At 45.0% G+C, this 20,882-nt stretch overlaps 1 protein-coding gene and 1 long non-coding RNA gene across 5 annotated transcripts in view; both read right to left on the bottom strand.

The window, feature by feature from the left end:
• The window catches only part of SIM2 (SIM bHLH transcription factor 2), a 635,950-nt gene that overhangs the window by 251,614 nt on the left and 363,454 nt on the right, over positions 1-20,882 (bottom strand). The window lies entirely within an intron of this gene.
• Positions 16,600-17,219, bottom strand: LOC147698804 (uncharacterized). The gene is made up of 4 exons (XR_015299226.1): positions 17,167-17,219; positions 16,975-17,068; positions 16,828-16,890; positions 16,600-16,734 (listed from the first exon to the last, which is right to left on the bottom strand). It is a non-coding gene; the product is annotated as an uncharacterized LOC147698804 (long non-coding RNA).

The raw sequence follows: 20,882 nt of genomic DNA, 5'->3' as shown, positions 1-20,882 counted from the left end.
GCTGTCCCCCGCATCCAACGAACAACCTCCGGCGGAATATCCTTCTCCTACCTCGACGCTAAGACCTGGAACACACTCCCTACCCACCTACGGCAGACCCAAGACCTACTCGCCATCAGAAGACTCCTCAAGACCTGGCTCTTCGAGCAGTAGTGGCACCCCCTCCCCCCAGCGTCTTGAGACCATCATGGGTAAGTAGCGAGCCTTACAAGTACTCTGATTGATTGATTGATTGACTTTCTGAAAATCACCAAAAAAAGAAAAAGGGGGTGACCCACCTATCAAGGGGCTGGGTACTTATTATGATAAACAAAAAGAAGGGCCCCTTGAGTAAGAAGGCTTACGTAATGATAAAATGCAAACACCCTTCATTCACTCCAGTGTCAGAGATCAAAATGCTCCTAAACAAAACATAACCTAAATTTTGTAAGTATAACAGAAATTAACTGATGTTGAGTTTGTTGTAAATTTATTATACAGTTATACCATAATACATTAAAAATTACATAAAATTCACAATTTCGTAATGTTAAAAACAGAATATCACCAAAAATATACACAATTAAAAATATAAGTAAGAGACAGAAAGCAAAGTGAATTCATTGAAAATCATCATAGAATATTAATCCGATTAGAATCAAGTTTTTTGGTGCAACTTTTGTTAACTGATAGCACCCTCAGTATTTCCTCGGATTTAATGGTGTAATTTATGCGTCGACGCATTTCGGTCTTGTAGCTTAATATTGCACCACCTTTATCAAGACGTAATTATATCTGGTCTCTTATTGAATAGTTACCACTCATAAAATGTTATCAGCTATAGATCCCTCAAGTGGACTTAGCCTCCTATGTATATTTAGGTTCTTGAATGCCTTGTTGTACACAAACTATCTGTGATTGATCAAAGTATGTCAAGGATAGTTGTTACTTTGATGAGTAGCGCCGTTATTGCACCCCGAGTAGTCCCTAGTGTGGGAAGCCTGATCTGGTATTGAACTCTTCAGGTGGGCACAAACTTCTGAAATATGTACGAGTTTTATGTATAAAACGCTATGCCAGTCATCAATTTCCAATGGTCCCCAGTTACGGTGAACCTGGTAGCATCCTAAATTCGTCTTTCGGCAGTCAAGTGTGAAACCGGTCCCAGGATGCCTGTTTCCGGTCCAGGGAAGACATGGCTTGGCAGTTTGGGCTGGACTGTTCCCATGAGGCACAGGGTCAGACTGATTTGCATATGGCCATGTCTGAACTGGGCTGGCTGAGTGAGCTAAAGAACGGTGATGGATTAAACCCAGATCAGTTGACTGGGGATGAGTGTTTGATTTGCTCAAACGCTCCGTCCATCATCCCCTTTTGTATCGCTTTGTTCGCTTTAAGTTGGCAGGGTATGCTCAGACGTGAGTCCCTTGCTCACTTGGCCACTGGATTCAAGATAGCCTGGCTGATGAGGATTATGAATCCGAAACCGGTCCCAGGATGATTGTTTCCGGTCCAGGGAAGTCATGGCTTGGCAGTTCGGGCTGGACTGTTCCTATGAGGCACAGGGTCAGACTGATTTGCATATGGCCATGTCTGAACTGGGGTGGCTGAGTGAGCTAAAGAACGGTGATGGATTAAACCCAGATCAGTTGACTGGGGGTAAGTGTTTGATTTCCTCAAACGCTCCGTCCATCAACCCCTTTTGTATCATATTACAAATAAGAGTGTTATCATACTAGTAATAAAGGCAAAGTTAGGGCCAAATTTATGACGGGCTTGCGTTGCCATTGCGTCATGCAAGGTGACGCAAGTACAATGCAAGCCCTTTAGTAAGGCTTACTATGCCATGAAGGGACACCTTGCATGGCTGCGCATGGCATAATGAATCTGGAGTAACGTAAGGCAGCGCAAGGCGCTGTCTTGAGATACTCTGCCCTGGGAAGGGGTTCTATGGGTGGAGCGTGAGTGTTCCCAGATTTACTAGGACTAGTAAACCTAGGAATGCATCTAAAACTACATGTTTCCAGGTGAGGCATAACAAGGAGAAATATATTTATGTTTCCTTATATTTTTCTCTTTTTATGTGTTCTACATTCTGCAGCACAAATGGAAAGAGGAAAATGCAGCAGAGGATTTTTTGTGTGCAGGAAGGTGGCCCTTCCTGCACAAAAACAACAATTGCACCATCCTGCCAGCACACAGAGAGAGCAGGAAAGTGCCATTTGGTAGTAATTATGGTGCATTACTGTTCTCTCCATTTAACGTAGCACAGCAAGTTGTCTTGCTGCTTTGCGTTGTGTTGTGTTGCGTTGCGCCAAATGTTGATAAATCTGACCCTTCATTTCTGGCTGAATACACAAAGGCCCTGTACTGATTAACTTGAGCATGGAAACAATATTGGCTATTTCTCCTGAGTTATACTTATTAGTATACTTCTTATTTCAAGTGCCAATCTCTTGTTACTTATAAACAAATAAAATTCACAAGATAACACATCTTCCAAGGCTCTAAGGGGCAGATTTACAAGCCCCTTGCAACCTTTTGCGCCACTGTTGTGTCACTTTTGTCACGCAGCAGCAGCATGAAAAATGCTGCTCATTAACAACATGACGCATCTAGGGAGATGCGTCACATTGTAAAACCCTGCATCACATTATACCTGCGTCTGGTATAATGTATGCAGGGTGGGTGTTCCCACGCAGGAAAGACTTGTAAAAGTGGTGCAGTTAAATCTACAAGATTTCACTGAGTCACTTCTAGGTCGCCACTGCTTCAAAACCTTACGCCTGCTTGATGCAGGCGTAAGGAGTGACGCAGTGCAGTGGGAAAAGGCCTCAAAATTAATTGCTGGAGTTGCGTTGTGCTTGGGACACGACTCCAGCAATGCGTGAGTTTTGCCCCAACAGATGCGCAGGATTTCTGACGCATCTGTCAATAGTTGTGCCATGGTGTGCCATATTGTAAATACGGCACATCCATGGTGGCACAAGGGTTTCTTAGGTTGGCGCAGGGAAATTGACAGATGCGTCACTTTCTTGTAAATCTGCCCCTACGTTTTTTCATACCTCCTTTGCAATAATTTCACTGATCTGAATGAGGTCTAAACATAGGCTTATCCCCCTGCTATGGTCCCAGCTACTGTGTCCTCATCTGATATGCTGCAAGCAAACATCATCTGAGTCACTGATGAAACAATAACAGAGTGTGCTAACTCTCGATTACACGGGCTAACAGCAGAGGATGTTCTGTCCTTCATGAATTCTAGGGCCCAGACTTACCAACGGATTGCTTTGCAGGGTGACACAAGGGTATGCAATCCTTACGACAGATTTATGAAGCTATCAAGGCCACCTTGCGTGGCAATGCTTTGTTTGGTAAAATTGGAGTAATGCAAGGCAGAACAAGAAACTGCCTTGGATTACTCTGCACGGGTAAGATGTTACATGGATGGAGAGTGGGTGTTGCCACACATTCACCCATGATTTTTGAAGCATTCCCAGATTTACCAAGACTAGTAAACCCGGGAATGCGTCAAAATGGTACACCTTCCCGATAGATGCGCAACAAGGAAAAATATCTTTAGTTCTCCTTGTTATTATCTCTTTCCACTTTAACTGTATTATGTAGTACACATAGAATGAGGAAAATGTCTTTTACTTGCACAAAAACAATCCTGCCTGTAAAGCAGGCACTCTTGCACCATGGCACAAGGGTTCCTGTGTTGGCGCTAGGCAGCTCACAGTGCACCAATGCAGTGAGAGAGCAGGATTGCGCCACATCTTGGTAAATATGGTCCAATCCTTCCTTCTTTATGTGACACAGCACAGCAAGTTGTCTTGATGCAATGTGCTGCGTCAAATAATTAAAAATCTGGGCATAGGTGCTTTGTGTTGTTTTTTAACTAAAAAAGAGAAAGTGTGAGAAAGAGACAAGGGGCTGCAATAGTGAGAAGTGTGTGTATTTGGAGCCTTGTATGCTAGTAGACTTTTATAAATCTAGCTATCAATCTATGTGTATATGTATAAACCACACAAGTGGTCAGATACTGTTCTGATGCCTGATTCCAAGTGATGCACAAGTGTTTACACACACTAGGCACCTGGATATCCGACCTCATTCTTCAGGTTACTACATTGCTAACAAAACTTTGCCCATACTATGATGCAAGGGCATATTTTTCATACGAAGAGTTATTTGTAGTTGCTGTTAAATTCCAAGGTTTAAAGTGTGCAGTTCATATGCAAAGTATCATTTGAAGTGGTCAAATAGTAATTTTTATGCCAAAATGCAACTGTTTTTATTGATTTAGCAAAAAAAAGGCAGCAGTTCCAAACTGATGAATTTGCAGAAAACTTTCCCAAAAATGTATTTCACATTAAAATAATCCTGAAAACGTTCGGGCAGGTTTGCCAGGGAGAAAGGTTTTAGGAGGGTCCAAAAATGTAAGGGCCAAGATAAGTGCCCAGAAGTAAAGAGCAGAGGCTATGGCCAAAGGCCACATTGTAGGATACCAAGTGTGTTACTATAATTAACTCAATGAAAGCATACTAAGACACCCAGAATGCATTATTTGCATCATTAAAGCCCATAACTGGAAACAGTGTCCATTTTGAAAGTAAGTAAAGTGACCACCTTAGTGAAGAGTACCATAGAAACGTTTTTAGTTGATTGAGGCTTGATAGAGTAAGAGGAAGTCATCTGCATAATCAGGACAGGACTGGGAACAAAAACCAACCCTGGCAATTCTGCCGGACTGGTCCCAGGGGAGGGGTGGTTGCTAGCGAAAAGCAGCACTCCTTCCACTTTAGCACTGCTTTTGCTTTTGTTACATGTCCCCCAGTAACAAAACTGGCCTGCAGCACTTGAAAACTGGCCCCCATCCTTCCGTCTCACCGGGAAAACATCCCGTGCCCACTACTTCCAGTCCGGCCCTGTGCATAATTAATGTATTTTATGAAGATGCTTTGAGTAGATATTCTGAAATTTGTTGGGAATCATCCATGTAAAATGTTGTCAAAGTTTCTAATTAGGCCACCAAAGGACATTTGCTCTATATGTTGAATTACTAGGATATTGAGATATCGATTGTTCTGTGTTTATCAACTGTGAGGATTTGGGTGTATTATATGGTATGAATTGTAGCCTTACCGTGGAATACACTCACAAAAACTGTCTTCGTTCCAGTCAGGCTCGCTGGAACAACCTTAAGCTCAAACCTGGGCAGCTATGGCTTTTGAGTAGCAAAGCTTGAACAAAAGAACTTAGGGCCACATGTATGAAGCATTTTTGCTGTCGGAAATAGCTGAACGAGCCATTTCCGACCGCAGGAATGCTTTTACATATGTACAAAACACAAATTGTGATTCGATAACACGTTACCGAATCACAATTTCTGTTTGGGATCTGGTATTAGGAAGCATCGTGTTTAGGGTGTCCCTTCCAAATACTGAATCTGAATGGGATGTATGAATGTTTTGCGACCGAATTACAGTTGAAAAACATTAATTATCTACCTACTCATTGAAGGAGGAAATAACCCATTCGCAAGTTAAAAAGGGCCGCTGGGGGATCCCTCCCCCTTTTAGAATGGAAAAGAAATATTTTTTAAGAGCAGGCAGTGGTCTTATGGACCACTGCTCACTCCTGACAAATGAAATTGCAAAGTTTTCCTTTTAAACGCATCCGGGTTTCTTATTATTGCTTTATCAAAAAGCAATCACAGACCTGGTGGTCTGCCGACCTCAGCAGGCCACCATACCTGTTGTGGCTGCGATTCCTAATGGGTCGCAAATTGAAACCTACCTCTTTAATACGCATGATGCAGGTCTATTTGCGACCCACTAGGAATCACTAATGAAACTCAAGAGTTTCATACATTAGGAATACTGATTTCCTAATTGCGATGCAGAGAGAATTGCAATTAGGAAATCGGTATTCCTAATGTTAGTACATCTGGTCCTAAGTGTACAACACCAATTTACCATCGAGGATTGGTCTCTTGGGACACCCAGTGGCAGTCAGTGGTGATTTCTCCAAAGTGGTTACCAACTCGTCAGTTTGGGCTTCGTCAGCTTTAATGTCCCTAGTGCTGTTCCAGGGGCCAAGCCACCTGACCCTTGAAGTGACTGATTCAGTCTGGGCTGGGGAACCACTTTTCCCAGAACCAGGAGCCACAGGCGCAGTCCTAACTATGTTAGTCTAAAAGTGCAGCAGGTCCAGCAGATGGTGCAGTTTCTCTTTTTGCAGTCCAGGGGCAGCAGGGCAGTCCTTTTTTGGTCCTTGTTCTAAATATGATGTGATCTGAGGTTCAGGGTGCCTTGGGTGCCATATTTAACCAGGGAAAGAGCCCTGAGGGGCTACGCAGTCACTAGCCAATGGGCTATGAGATCACCACTCTATTAGTTACAATTTTCCGGCAATGTGTGGCATCTGGCAATCTCAGAGTGCTCTATTCTGGCCACTATCAAGAAGTCTGAACCTCTCCTCGACTGTGATGAGCTTGGTAGCCCAACCTACAGGTGTGGCTACCTGGGCCATATTATGGAAAGTGCCCGTGGGCACAACGGGCATGCGCGTGACTTTGCACGCTCCCAGGTCACTTTGGTATTACAGAAAGGGCTGCAAATGCTTTTGCCGCTTGTTCTGTAATACAACTAGCACAGGTGTACATACAGTGCTAATGCTATCCCAGAGGGTGTTCACTCATTTGCATGGGGGTGTGGCCCCATGCAAATGAGAGAATCCTTTTGGCTCTGTATCAGTGCTGTATTATAGACACAGGCGCAGAGGCAAAGCAGCTATCTGGAGGGGCACTGACAGTCCGCCACCTGAAGGCAGCCCTCTGTAGAAGGGAAAGGGGTTCTATGGACCCCCCAGACATCTCCTTGCAGGCAGATGCAGTCCCTCACTGCACCTGCCTGCAAGAGGATATCTCCCCCCTATTAAAAGTAGAGGCAGGTTGCTGACTGCACAGTGAAACACGGAGCAGCTGGTTCAAAACTGTTCCGTATTTCACTTGAATGCACTGCCTCCAGGCAGTACGACTTCGCGGCTGCCCTGGGGGCAGATCATTCAATATAATATGGCGCACTCTCTTTGTTGGCGCTTAGCGCACGTTTTGAAAGGTGAGCCTGGTGCTAACAAAGAAAATGCGCCACAAAGTGTAATACGGCCCCTGGGGGCTACAAGCCCACAGAAAAACTGATTTGGGCACTGGTCTTCCCTCTCTGGCCCTATTTCCAGCCTGTCTACCTTAACAAAGGGCAGTCCGTCGAGAGCGTTACCGCCATTTTCCCAACAAAGGTGGCTTTGCCTTTGAAGCTTGCCTTTTGGGCTAACACCCTGAGTGGCTTCCTGCAAAGAGTAGGTGACACTTCTTCCTGCAGTGGGCTTACATTGTTTTTGAGCCTATGAATCATTCACATGACTTGCCAGGCAGGCAGAATGCTATCTATGGGCCAGTGCCTATGTGCGATCACTCAACCAGCTCGGTGACAGATAGGCAACTTTCTAAAAGTTTTAAAAGTTTCTTTACTTTAATAGAGATATTGAATTCGACTTGGGTATCGGGTTGGGTTCAATGCCACGATTCATTTGATACATTACTGTACCCAGTTAGGTAGTCCCATTCAGAAAGTTAGCCAGACTGGGGTGCCAGACAGTAATCTTGTGTTAGCCAATGGGGCTACTAAACTTTCCACAGAAAAACAACAATTTTAGAGGTTTTGCTGTAAGGACATATATAAGCACACATGTCCCTCTAAATAAAATACAGCTCCCTGCCTTAGGGATTTCGAGGCCTTCCTTAGGGAAGACTTACATATATTGTTAAGGGAATTGGTAGATTTGCCATTATTTTGAATGGCAAAGTCAAACTGACAGTTTAAACACTACCATTCCAGTCTGCAGTGGCAGGCTGGGAGCCATTTTTCTACTTTGTCACACACAGGGTGGCACAACCAGTGCTGCAGCATTGGGTGGACACACTGCCTTACATGTTCTTGGTACCCTGGGTACCATATACTAGGGACCAATAAGTAACATAGTACTTGCTAGTTGAGGATAGCCAATTTGACATACACTTTGTAAGGGGTTAGAAAACTGGCACTGAGAGCTGGTTAGCAGGCCTGAGCGCACCCTAAGAGTCGAGAAACCAGTAGCTAGTAGTCGAAATGGGGGCAAAAAGTGGGGGGTTAATCTGCAAATAGCCTGTTTGCTTACACCATGCCCCTGTACATGGTCTTGTATAAAATAAGTAAACCAACTCAGAACACCCCACCTTTGTATAAACACATGTTCATGATACTAAGGAGTGATTGGTGAACACCAATGTGGGGATGAGGAGAGTATGTTGTTATACCCCACTATTATTATGGGTACCCAGATGGCACAAGGGAAGGAAATGCAAAGTGAATCAGGTTGGCCACCAAAAACAATCCAGATTAAAACCCACATTTATCCAAAATACGGGCTTTTAAAATGAATTTATCTTAAATTCATATCCCGTAAAACACAACAGCGCGTTCAGTCTAGTGTATTATTCACCTACAGTTCTCCGAAAGTGAAAATGGCAAAAAAAAATGGATGAGATCGTTTTTTTGACCCATATTTATTTATTTTTCGCTAATAATTGCTTACATAATAGTTTCTGGCAGTGTGATATAGTGCGAACTTGACCCGAAGGCATTGGAGCACTTTACAAGAGGACCAGACTTGTTATATATATTTTAGGCACAGGGAGATAAAGCTGCTTTCTCAGAACCAAGGCCGGCTGTTCTAGGCTCTAGGCCATATCTCATGTCACGCACTGCTAGTGGCATCATTCCATGCGACAAGAACGAGTACAAATACAAGCACCAATAATAGATTTAATTAGTTGACAGTTACAGTGAAAGCAGAGAAAACTGTGCACTCTTTGTGCTCCACCTTAATTCGGGCACAAACTGGAGTTTGCTCAGGATTTGCAATCAAGTTGTAATGAGGGTCTGTATGTTTATGCAAGTCACATGTCGAAGTATAGTTTAAAGGTTTAAAGAGTGAAAGCTCTTGCATAATTCTTTGGAGAGGATATATATATATATATATATATTTACAATACATATATATTTCTCATATATTGGCTGCTTTGCAGGGCTTAGGCTCTCGCTAGCGACTATGGACTGATGGTGTACTTCACCGAATATAGCCTAATACTATCATTGAGCTACAACGAATTTGTGGTGTAACCTGATATGCCTATCTAGAATGCTTTGTATATTTATACTGAATACTGCAGGTCACATGAGTATTATTTAAAATACTTGAGTGTATTTAATATATTGAGGCGTGGCAGCTATAGCAATGTTTTGCACACTACTTACACATATTTGCATCTTTGCACAATACATTGGCTTTTTTGCATAGAAAAGTAACCGTTTTAATATATTATTTGCCGCAAGGTAAATTGGTTATAGCCATTAAGGTTTTAGCATTGTCATTTAATTGTTAAAACTTATGTAATCTGTCTTTTATTTCTATGCCATGTGACCAGTGTTACCCTATGCACAGGCACTTTAAAAGTGGGTGGTAAAATTACTCATGTTGTCATGTGATCAAGGCTCCTCGGAGCCGAAACGTTATGGCGGCAGAGAAAGCACAAAAAAAAAAATCAGCATCAGAAACTTGTGGTCCATGTCCGTACCTGTGTACTAAATGCAAACATCGAGCTGCTTAGCATAAGCGACGGAGTTATATATATATAGATAGATAGATAGATAGATAGATAGATAGATAGATAGATATTACCTACCGGGGGTTGCCAGTAGGTAGCTATAGTTAGGCCCTCGTTTCTAAAGGAAAAGCGTTTTTCTTTTGCCAATATCTTTGGAGTTGTTTGACGAATCTTTGTGAATTTTTCAAAACTACTATGCCACTCACTTCAGCTGCTGTGTTGAAAGTATCGGGGTGATCCGTCAAGCGGAGGCTGAGAAAAAGGTGGGGTCCCAAAACGCCTTTTCTCCATGTTAATTTGCATAGGAAACTTTGGACGCGGCTACAGCCCGAACTGCTGAACGGAATTACACCAATTTTGTCAAAACTTTAGCTCTTGATGAAGAAAGCACTATTTTTGTTAAATGGTGTAAATCCGTTCAGTAGTTCCAGAGAAATGTAAAGATTTTGCAGATATACAACTGTGGGCGCGGTGGATCCTCGAAACCCTCTCGATCATGTGCCTGAGATCTGATTGGCTGCCAACATTTCAAACCAGTGTACGGTGGCTAGGGCCTTGCCTGCACACATTGCTATGTTAACATAAGCTTATTAGAAGTTAAACGCCATTTTGACGATTCGCAGCTTTCGCACACGACACTACATGTAAGTAAGACTGCTGGATTTTTCCGCGCATGAGAACGGCTTGTTTCTAACATCCCTAGACTTACATTGCGACCTCAGTCTGTACACTGTGTGCAGAAGTCTTCAAGGTCACCCTAACAATGTATTCTTTTATTCAGGTTGATCGGCCCCCGATCTAGACATAACACGAACACAGCTGCAGCTAACTTAAATTCTAGCGCCTTTAATATTTCACTGCATGCATGATTAGGGCACTTGGAGAAAATCCTTTTCCAGAGAGAGAAAGCTTTGCTGATCCTGAAGTGATTCACTTCTGCTGATCTTGGAGGTATGGGGTTACCCATTGAAGCCTAAGAGACCTTCTATTATTATTATAAAACCTAGTTTCTAGCAGGGGAGAGTGTTACACAAGGCGCTATAGGACCTGTTTCCAATATCATTATAACATGATTTCTCCCTTTGTGTTTTATGGAATTGTAACAATGCTGATCATATTATTTTTAATCATATGCCTGATTATGTTAGCTAAAATACTGCATCTTAGGAGCACATCGCTAAAATAAACATTTTAAACTTTTCCGTGTCTCTAATTACTCACGTTGTGGACTGGTATGAGAATAAAAACAAAAGAGTGTTCTTGATTCTCACCATTCCTGAGAGTGTCCTAAGTCGCATGTTCTGGGTTGTCTAATCATTGGTAACTTTGCTATAGGACAGAGAGCTAATGATACACTGTTGCTAGTCAGTTAGGTGTTGATAGCCATCTTGTGACTCAGTTAAACCAAGTCACAAGAAAAAAGGTGAAAAACAAGAAAAGGGGGCAGGGTAGAAACACCCTGACCCCTATGCCTGTTCAGGGGGTCCTACAGGGGCCCCCCCAGGGCCAAAAAAGCATTTCCGTTTTTACATTTTCGGCGGGAGTTGCATTGGATACGCAAATCAGGCTGAAAATGTTTAAAAAACGAAGCAGGGTCTCCCAAGCTTCATTTAATTAGGCCGCTGGCTGGGCCAGGTCCAGGGGGCAATTGAATAAAAAATGCGGGGTCCACTCAGGCCCCCGCATCCCTGGGGACTGCCACCTCCCCAGGGCTAAATACCTAGCACTACTCCTGCCAAGCCATAGCAAACTCTGCTTTTCTTCATGGAAGCGAGAGAATGGCAATGGCTATTGCTTCCATGAAGTGGAGCAGAATTGCTTTTGGGTAGAGGGAGCCACATGTTTGCAGCTCCCTCTGCCCAAAAGCAATGCTGGTTCCCGCAGGAGGCAAGGAGCTGGTTGGGACTGTGGGGGCCTTGAGGCTCCCCCCACGGTCCCCAATGACGTAGCCATGCCCTGGGGAATGGGGTCCCTGGGGCAATATTGCCCCAAGTAGCCTATACCGATTTTTTTTTAAGGTAAGGCCTGGCACCAGGGGATGGGGTCCCTGGGGCCAAAATTGGCCTTAGCGGGGGGGGGGCGGTAGGGGGATGGTGCAGTCCCCCTCCTTTCAATGTAAATTTAAAAAAAATCAAATGGGGGGGTGGGGTCCCTGGGCCAAAAATGACCCAGGAGGGGGACCGCTCCAACCCCCATCCCTTGAAAAAAAACTATTTAACCATTAAGAAAAATGGGGTAACCGATAAGGTATGGACCTGGGTATGTTATGATATGAAAAAACAATGGTCCTAATCCTATTGATTATAAGAGTTGACTCAATCAATTATCGTTTCTGGATTTTTAACAGTATAGAGCACCAACATCAAGTCTACTCCAATATACTCAATGATCTTAGTACAGAATAATAAACAGCCACCACGATCAAAGGCAAAAGGTACAATGTATTTAATTCATTGTTTCATTTTTTTAAATTCATTTTATATATATACACAATGTAATATTTCAGATAGGTAAAAGCAGGTGGTTGCCCGGATCGAGCGTGCAAAGAAAAGAGTGATTAGGGTGTAAAATAAGTGAAAGCAGAAAGGAATTCACATAGTAACCAGGACAGATTCACATTATTTTTCCAACAATACCAAGCATTACATTTTTTGCCGTATTGAGTACCTAGCCAAATATAAAATTCTTTTTAAACCATTGTAATCACAAAAATGTTATATCCGGACATGTATGCCCAAGCTTTTTGCACTTCACGAGATCAAGGATAAATTGGTCCAAGGTAAGGGGAGGTAGCGTCGACGTTTCGACTTGTCTTAAGCCCAATCGGTGATTTGAACCTGGGGCATGCGAGTCTTCATCAGGACAGGGTAAAAGGGGGGCAACCAAGGGATAACGATAGCCCCTTCAATAGAAGACAGCGGAGGATAGGTCCTTAATTTTAACTTCCTATCAAGTCTCCTTAATCTAGGATTCTCACATCAAATGCGAAGGCACACTACTTCATATCTGTGCCAATATCGGGGTGGTACCCTGATCCAACTTCTTGTTTTGAATTATTTCTGAAGTCACTCCTGCCAATAGGTTCAGGTCGCTATTAGCCGGGTTTCCGCGCACATAAACAGCCAAGCCTTAGTCTCGCTAGGACGCCGCTGACTCATTGAGTATATTGGAGTAGACTTGATGTTGGTGCTCTATACTGTTAAAAATCCAGAAACGATAATTGATTATTTCATCTCCCAAGAAGCAGTGCGCCAGGAGGCACGTTTGCAGAGTTTGGATAAACTGGGCGTGGCCTCTGACCACCTCTCAGTAATCCAGCTGTGTGGGGCTTACTGGAGGCAATAGGAAGGCTACTTGACCCCCTTTGCCCCTCAAGTGGCAAGGAGACTTCATCCCCCACATAGTAGTGCGCCAGGAGGCGCGTTTGAAGAGTGGTGTAGAAAGGGGCATGGCCTGCGACCTCCTTTCAACAATCCCAATGTGTGGGGCTTACTGGAGGTAAGAGGAGGGCTAGTTGACCCCTAAGGGCCCTCACCAGCGAAGGGGACTTCATCCCCCAAACAAGAGCACGCCAGGAGGCGCATTTGTACAGTGGTGGAGAAAGGAATTGTGGCCAGCTATCAGAAGTCAGCAATCCTGCTGTGTTGGACTTACTGGAGGTAATAGGAGTGGTTGTTGGCCCCCAAAAACGTCCTTGGGGACCAAATACCCCTCCTGTTACCTCCAGTAAATCCTACACAGTGGGATTGCTAAGAGGTCTTCGGAGGCCACGCCCTCCCCCCCTTTCTCTACCACTCTGCAAACACGTTTCCTTGTGAACTACTGGTTGGGGGATGAAGTCCACTTTACTCCTGAGGGACGTTGGGGTCCAAGAAGCCCTCCTGTTATGTCCTACGCAGCAGAACTCCTGAGAGCTGGTTGGAGGCCCAGCCCCATTTCTCCACCACTCTGCAAACGTGATTGCTAGTTAAAAAACCTCATAAATTGGGGGGCGTGGCTAGCAGCTAAACATGGCTACTGCGTAACAAAAGAGCTCCCGGAGCATTGAGGCTCATTGCATAAATCCGACTAAATTATCCGTGTCAGACCCACCTGAAGAGGCAGAACCCGAGACCTGGGTACAATCGGCGCCAGCTGATCCAACCCCGGTCGAAATCCGACATCGGGAACTGGTCCGTAGCGGAGAGGCAAAATGGGCCTACGAACATTGAAGCAGCACCGGCCTGGAGTGCTTAAGAGCCCGGGCGGAAGTGAGGGCTGGACGGCAGAGTGAGTCTGCAGATAACCGGCCCGCCGGCAGATGAAAGATACGCGACAATTGAGGAGCAGCAGGAGCGTACGGTACAGGTGACGCCCCGCGACACCCCTCCGGTGTATTGAAGACTACAACGAAGGCACAGATAGCCCCGCAACCAGTGAGGTGGTACGGCCTGCCAGGGTCCGGAATCATCCCAATGAGGAGCAGCGGCCAATAAGACCAGCGGGGGTGAAAGACAGTGGAGACCCAGCAACGGAGGTGGAACGAGGGCCGCGACCTGGAGATACCGCCTAGGGAGGAGCAACAGCACCCATACGCACCACGAACGACCAGACCGCCATTACTGCACCATAGACTGAGCAAAGCCAGGCGATTGAACTGAGGCGGTGAGGCGGTAGGGACGGCATCCACAGGCTGGCGGGGGAAGCATAGACTGGGGCAAGAGCACGCCTGCCCCATAATTAGACCGTGGGGAACGCAACAAGCAGCGGTGCAAAACAACACAGCGGCACGAGGCACAACAGATGCACTGTGCCGAGGTGCATTATCGCCGGACAGTCATTGCCCGACACAGTGGCATTCGGACATACAAGGAGGTTGGCGGTGGGATGTGAAGCATCGAACGGAGGCCCAAAGAAGCGGCCGGGGCTAAAACCCACGACAGACCCTAGCACATACTTACCGGAGGTGCGCCCAACCTACAAAGAGAGACCACCCGGGGATAGAACGCACGGAGAGAAACCGCAGTAGTACAGATACAATACGACCAGAGGTCACTACCTATAATGCACAAGTGATCAAGGAGCATGAAATAGCAGCGCGCCACGTGCGTGAACAGAAGCGTGCAGCAACCAAGAACCCCGGGCAGTGGAAGGGGGACTAAAAGAATGACGCTATAAGGAGAACATAGGCGGCCCGAGTCATTGTCAAGAGAGAGAGGAGTACAATGACACCCTGAGAGCCGCGGTGGCGAGAACACCCCCCCGGTGTGCGGGTGCTCACTGAGGCGTCCAGTCGCTGACGGAAGGATACACCATAAGTGCGTGGGGTGCCTGCGACTGAGACATACAACGGAGTGCAAGAATCCCCCACGCTGAGGTGCCCCCAGAGGGACAGCACACCCAAAAACTCGGTGCGATTCAACACAGCAACCGCAGCGACAGCAGTGCCCCAAATTCATAGCCACGTTCCAGTGACATCGAACATCATGGCAGGTAAAGGGCCCAAAACCATGTAGACGCAGGCAAAACTTGATAAATACGCCTACGAGAAGCACAACCCACGGCCAAATGAAAGCCGCACGTCCACAGGCAAGGGCCAGGACACAGATGGAAACAAAAAAGTTACGCTGGAGGACATCATGAAGGCTCTCTCAAATGTTCAAACGACGGTGGGAACCATCGCCACTGACGTCAATCTGCTGCGTGCTGATTTCCATAAAATGTCAGAGCGGGTGGCGCAAGTAGAAGTAGTCGCCAAATCATTGGTGGAGGACACCTCGGAATTGCAGATCGCAATTGACCAAACAACTACAAGCAAAGCTGGATGAACAGGAGGGGCGCTCCCGAAGGAACAACGTGCGAATCCTAGGTATTCCGGAAACAGAGGGTAAAAGAGCAATGGACCTGTACATCGAAGAACTCATAAAGACTAAACTGCAGCCCAAAGGCCTTTCTCACTTCTTCTCGACAGAAAGAGCGCACAGAGTGCCCGGCGGGGTTCCAAAGCCAGGGGCCCCTCCTAGACCATTCCTAGCCCGGCTATTCAACTTCAGGGACAGGGACGCGATATTACAGGCTGCGAGGGTCTCACCTCCCATTAAACTCCAGAACTCCACGCTGGCCTTCTTCCCAGACTAGCATGAGAGGTAACAACCAAGGCACTTAAACCAAAAACCTTTTTTTTGGGTTTCGATAAAATAAGTATATAAGAAGAAGTAATATAAGGAGGTCTAAATTCGATTTTTATTACTGACCATATTAAAAAAATCAATCACAAAAAGTACATAATTCAGATCATAAAATAAAAAAAAGGAAGTATTTTTCATTCAAATAATGAATAATAAATCCACAAGAGACAATCAATACACAATAAAAATATAATCACAGTTTAAAAAGTGGCATAAAAGATTAATTTTCTACGCGCGTTTCGGTGACCAGCGCCTTCTTCAGGAATAGCCACGTGTATCCTAAACATTAGGAAAGAAGAAAAGAAAAACAAAACTAAGCAAAATATTTTTTTAAACATATTTTAAATCCACAAATATGTCCATATAAAATCTCATAAGAGAAAAGTCACATTAATATATTCGACCTACAACATCATAGCAACTTCTTTCTAAACAGGTTTACATTTCTCAACTGTGCCCTAGGTTAGGGCTTTCATTTCTTTGTGCATTTCAAGTGGACAAGGACTCAGCTACAGGGTAAGAGGAGGGTGGAGAGACAGGGAAGGGTAAAATGTGATGACCCAATTATTCTCTATACGATAATAAAGTGAATAAAGGAAGGGCATGATGTAAAATTGGGTTGGAACCAAGAGCCATGTTATTACTTAATTTAGTTCATATCCGATCCAAAAAGGTCGAAAAAGATGTCAGGATTTACCTTAAAAAGATCAGCAAAAAGGTAACACTTAGATTCTTTTCTCCTTCTTATCGGTGGCTATTTAAATCTACATTATTTTCAAATACCATACTTACATACTCTGACAAGGCACCCTGTAGTGGAAAAATTACCAGTTGAAGAGTAATGTCTTGTTTTGCTGAGACGAAGGACAGGATAGAGAGCTGAAACAAGACGCCACAATTTAATTATTGCAGACCAAGTGTTACGTGTTAAAGGTCTTATTGGTGGTGAAGTTAGCAATCGTTATTATTTACCTAATATTGCAGATAGACCGTAAATCGAACTGATCCAGGCTCACGGCCGTAGTGCTTTTAATTCTATATAAAAAAAGATGTTATAATTGAGTACCTGTTCTGTCCTATATTTTAATAATGGACGCTTGAGAGAAGTGAAAGAGATACCTTCTCAAAGAACATACAGCACGTTTCCTGCATAATGGTTTGAAAATCGACAAATAAACTTCGTATGCAGGATATATTTTGATGCAGAGCGGGTCTATAAATAAAGAACGATACAATATCTAATTAGCTTGGTTGTCCTTCAATTCGATAAGTTTGTATCTTATAATCCAAGATAAGTAACTAAACTGGTACCTGGTTTGTGCAGATTACCCTCGTGCCTTCTGTTACTGGCGCTGATCTATGTGTACTTCAAAACAAATCGATGTCCTAAAGACAAGATACGGAGTATAAGTATACGTATTCGAACATGGTCAAATGGAGACGATAACTCACCGATTTAAAGAAACAATAAGGGTAGATACCTGATCCAATCTGTTATATTTAGGCACTCGCTCCCCAGATCGTTTATTTAATCATATTTAGAGACCTGCAGACAATAAATGGAAACATGCTGGTCATGGACATGTACCCTTATATTATAAAGTTAAAATATCTTTCGAAATGCTACAAGGGCATAAAGCATACCTCGTAAGCTTTAAATATTTCACGAATGGCAATAAAATCGGAATCCTTCTTGATGCGAAGATCTTCCTAGTCTTGTCACATTACTGCAACAAAAAGTGAATAGGTAATCAGTCATTATTTTAAAAGCGACTCTACAGTCACAAACTACAAATTGACTGAAAGAGTCGAAGTGCAGTGTCAGTACTTACCAGGATAACCTTTGTTGTAAATCTGGCAAATCTGGGAGCGAGGCACGAGATTCTGTGGCTTCTGTAAATGTTTGCACCGAATGGCGTATTTAGGCTCGTTATTTATACTTTATGATCCGGAACCCTGTGACCCGAGTAATGCTGAATGATTTCAGCTGAGTTAGTAGTTGAGTTCAAATGTCAATGACACAGAAGGTGAGAGCGCCGAAGGACTACGATTTTAGGTGATGTATCAAAATAAACAACGGACTCTAGTCAATATTCAAGTGCTAACGATATGTTACTAAATCTGTGACGTAAACAATCAAAGGCGAGAACGGACTCCACTGCCAGTTATTAGAACAAGATAGAGGACAAAACGTAATCCTTCCCTAATTAAAATAAAATACAATTCGACAAAGGAAACGCACCCACAATAGGGTCATTACCATAACTGATGAACTGAAAAACCAAAGATACCTGTATTTACTAGGCAAAAAACGTTGAATATAATATGAAGCTGAGTAAACATATATTTTTTTTAAATATGTTTTTATTGCAGAATTAGAAACCACAGCTTATAATTGCTCAACCAGTCCACACATGGTGTCCCCCCGCATCAATCGTAAGAATGTATACCATACACAGCCATTCAGCCCGCATCCTGGAGGCCGGGCGGCGCAGTGTCCCAAAGAACAGGAAGACATCATGGTGAGCGTCCCTATGGGACAATGGTCGAAAGAATCGTTTTACGTATCTGCTTTTACCCCCCCAACCCCAACCAATAACAACATCAGCCATCCTACAAGAGCAGGTCAATGCTACCAAGCTGCTACCGATCCCCCCGCGCTCCGTGAGGCCCACCACGTCCACTCCATGCCCTACTGCCACCTCCCGCTAACAACCTATGCCCCACAAGCCCACTCCCAGTCCCGGAAACCTCATCGCGGCAAGCTACCTACTGGCTCCTAACCCACCCCGAACATCCCCGAACAACCCCCTAATGCTACTCCCCGGCAACCGCTAATGGTGTGTGTCACGTTCCCGATTGTAGTATGGATCCCACTACAGCATCAATTGTAACCCCGAACTGCTATGCCTCGCAGCGTCCTTAGGACCTATCCACTCAGTCCTCGTCCTCCACTAACGAATCGCGCAAGGCCTGCACCACCAATTCCCACGCACGCGCTGCATCCAAGGCTTTCTCATTATCAAGCTTGACAGCCTGCTTCATTCAACTCATTCCTCCACCTCCTTACTGACGGCCCTCCCTTAGACTTCCAATGCCACGAAATCTCTCTTTGTGCCAGTATAAACCCCAGGTCAATGAATTTGCTCGTCACCTTAGTGTGTTTAGTGTGCGGGAACCAGAGCAGCAGAAGCTGAGTAAACATATAGTAGCTCAGCGTTCGATTGCGAAAGTTTTAAAATGAAAATGTATTTCTTTATAAATACGCCTACGAGAAGCACAACCCACCGCCAAATGAAAGTCGCACGTCCACAGACAAGGGCCAGGACACAGATGGAAACGAAAAAGTGACGCTGGAGGACATCATGAAGACTCTCTCTAATGTTCAAACGACGGTGGGAACCATCGCCACTGATGTCAATCTGCTGCGTGCTGATTTCCATAAAATGTCAGAGCGGGTGGCGCAAGTAGAAGTAGTCGCCAAATCATTGGTGGAAGACACCTCGGAATTGCAGATCGCAATGGAACGCATGGAAGCGGTGACAAAACAACTACAAGCAAAGCTGGATGAACAGGAGGGGCGCTCCTGAAGGAACTACGTGCGAATCCTAGGTATTCCGGAAACAGAATATAAAAGAGAAATGGACCTGTACATCGAAGAACTTATAAAGAAACTGCAGCCCAAAGGCCTTTCTCTCTTCTTCTCGACAGAAAGAGTGCACAGAGTGCCCGGCGGGGTTCCAAAGCCAGGGGCCCCTCCTAGACCAGTCCTAGCCCGGCTATTCAACTTCAGGGACAGGGACACGATATTACAGGCTGCAAGGGTCTCACCTCCCATTAAACTCCAGAACTCCACGCTGGCCTTCTTCCCAGACTACACAGCGGAGGTGGCCCGGCGCAGGAAAACCTTTTTCGAGGTTAAAAAAGCATTGCGAGCAAAGGAGATACCCTAGTCAATGCTATTCCCAGCAAAATTGTGAGTCATTGCAGACGGGAAGATGTGGTTCTTCGACACACCTGAGATAGCGCAAGACTGGCTCGAGGGCTGGAGACAGGTGGAGGAGCCCCGCCGATCCAAAAGAGGGCAGCGAAACCAACAAGCCGGATCGCAAGTTGAGACGCGTTTGGAGGAACCAACACCTCAAGAAAGGTCACCAGAGACGAGATCGGAAGATGATGAGCAACCAACTGAATAATGACTAACCACGACTCTGCAAAACTGGACATGACTCATCACAACAGCCGGGTGAGACGCCTCATTAACTCAGGGTTGGGTGAAGCCGAGTAAGGTGGACTGAGCCAAAGGGGCTCCAGGACTCTTTACCCCCACGAGCAAGTAAGGTGGTTTGGGATGGGTTTAAGCACTCTGCAAAGTTGGGGAGGCGGGCGATGTTATGTCCGTGGCGCAGGGAGGGGGGAGGGGAGGAGAAGTTACTTAGTTTTAGTTCAAGAACCACACGTTCGAACACACTATATCACACATTACACACACAGATCCATGTGTAGTGGTAGTTACAAGGTGCCGCTGTTGACAGGCAAACAAGAAAAGTTACTGATGCCTCATGTTGACTCAGCAATCCCAATCCTCGGCACCTGAGGACGCGACTCGCTAAGTGTCAGTCCCCCCCCTCTGTGTGCTCACTTGGAACGTTAGAGGATTGGGCGACAAAATAAAGAGGGGGCTAGTTCTGCAAGCGATTAAACGTCAGAACCCGTCACTAGTGTTACTACAAGAGACGCACCTTATGGAGACAGCATGTTGAGCACTTGACAGACGAGGCTACAAGATGGTGGCGCACTCAGAATTTACCTCGGGGTCACGGGGAACTGGTATCCTAGTAAAAAAAACTCCTCCTTTATTATTCTCCAACATAAAGTAGACGACCAGGGCGTTTTGCAGCATTCCATGGGCAGTGGGAGGGGAGACTTCTGATTATGGTGTCCGTTTATATTCCTCCAGCGCTACACTCTGTTGCGATGCCGGCATTGGGGGAATTCTTATTAAATCTCCCGGCGGGGGACACAAT

Source organism: Lissotriton vulgaris, chromosome 8, assembly GCF_964263255.1.
Source record: "Lissotriton vulgaris chromosome 8, aLisVul1.2, whole genome shotgun sequence".
NCBI lineage: Eukaryota > Metazoa > Chordata > Amphibia > Caudata > Salamandridae > Lissotriton > Lissotriton vulgaris.
The sequence above is the reverse complement of the archived record's forward strand: the minus strand, read 5'-3'. Positions and strand labels throughout refer to the sequence as shown.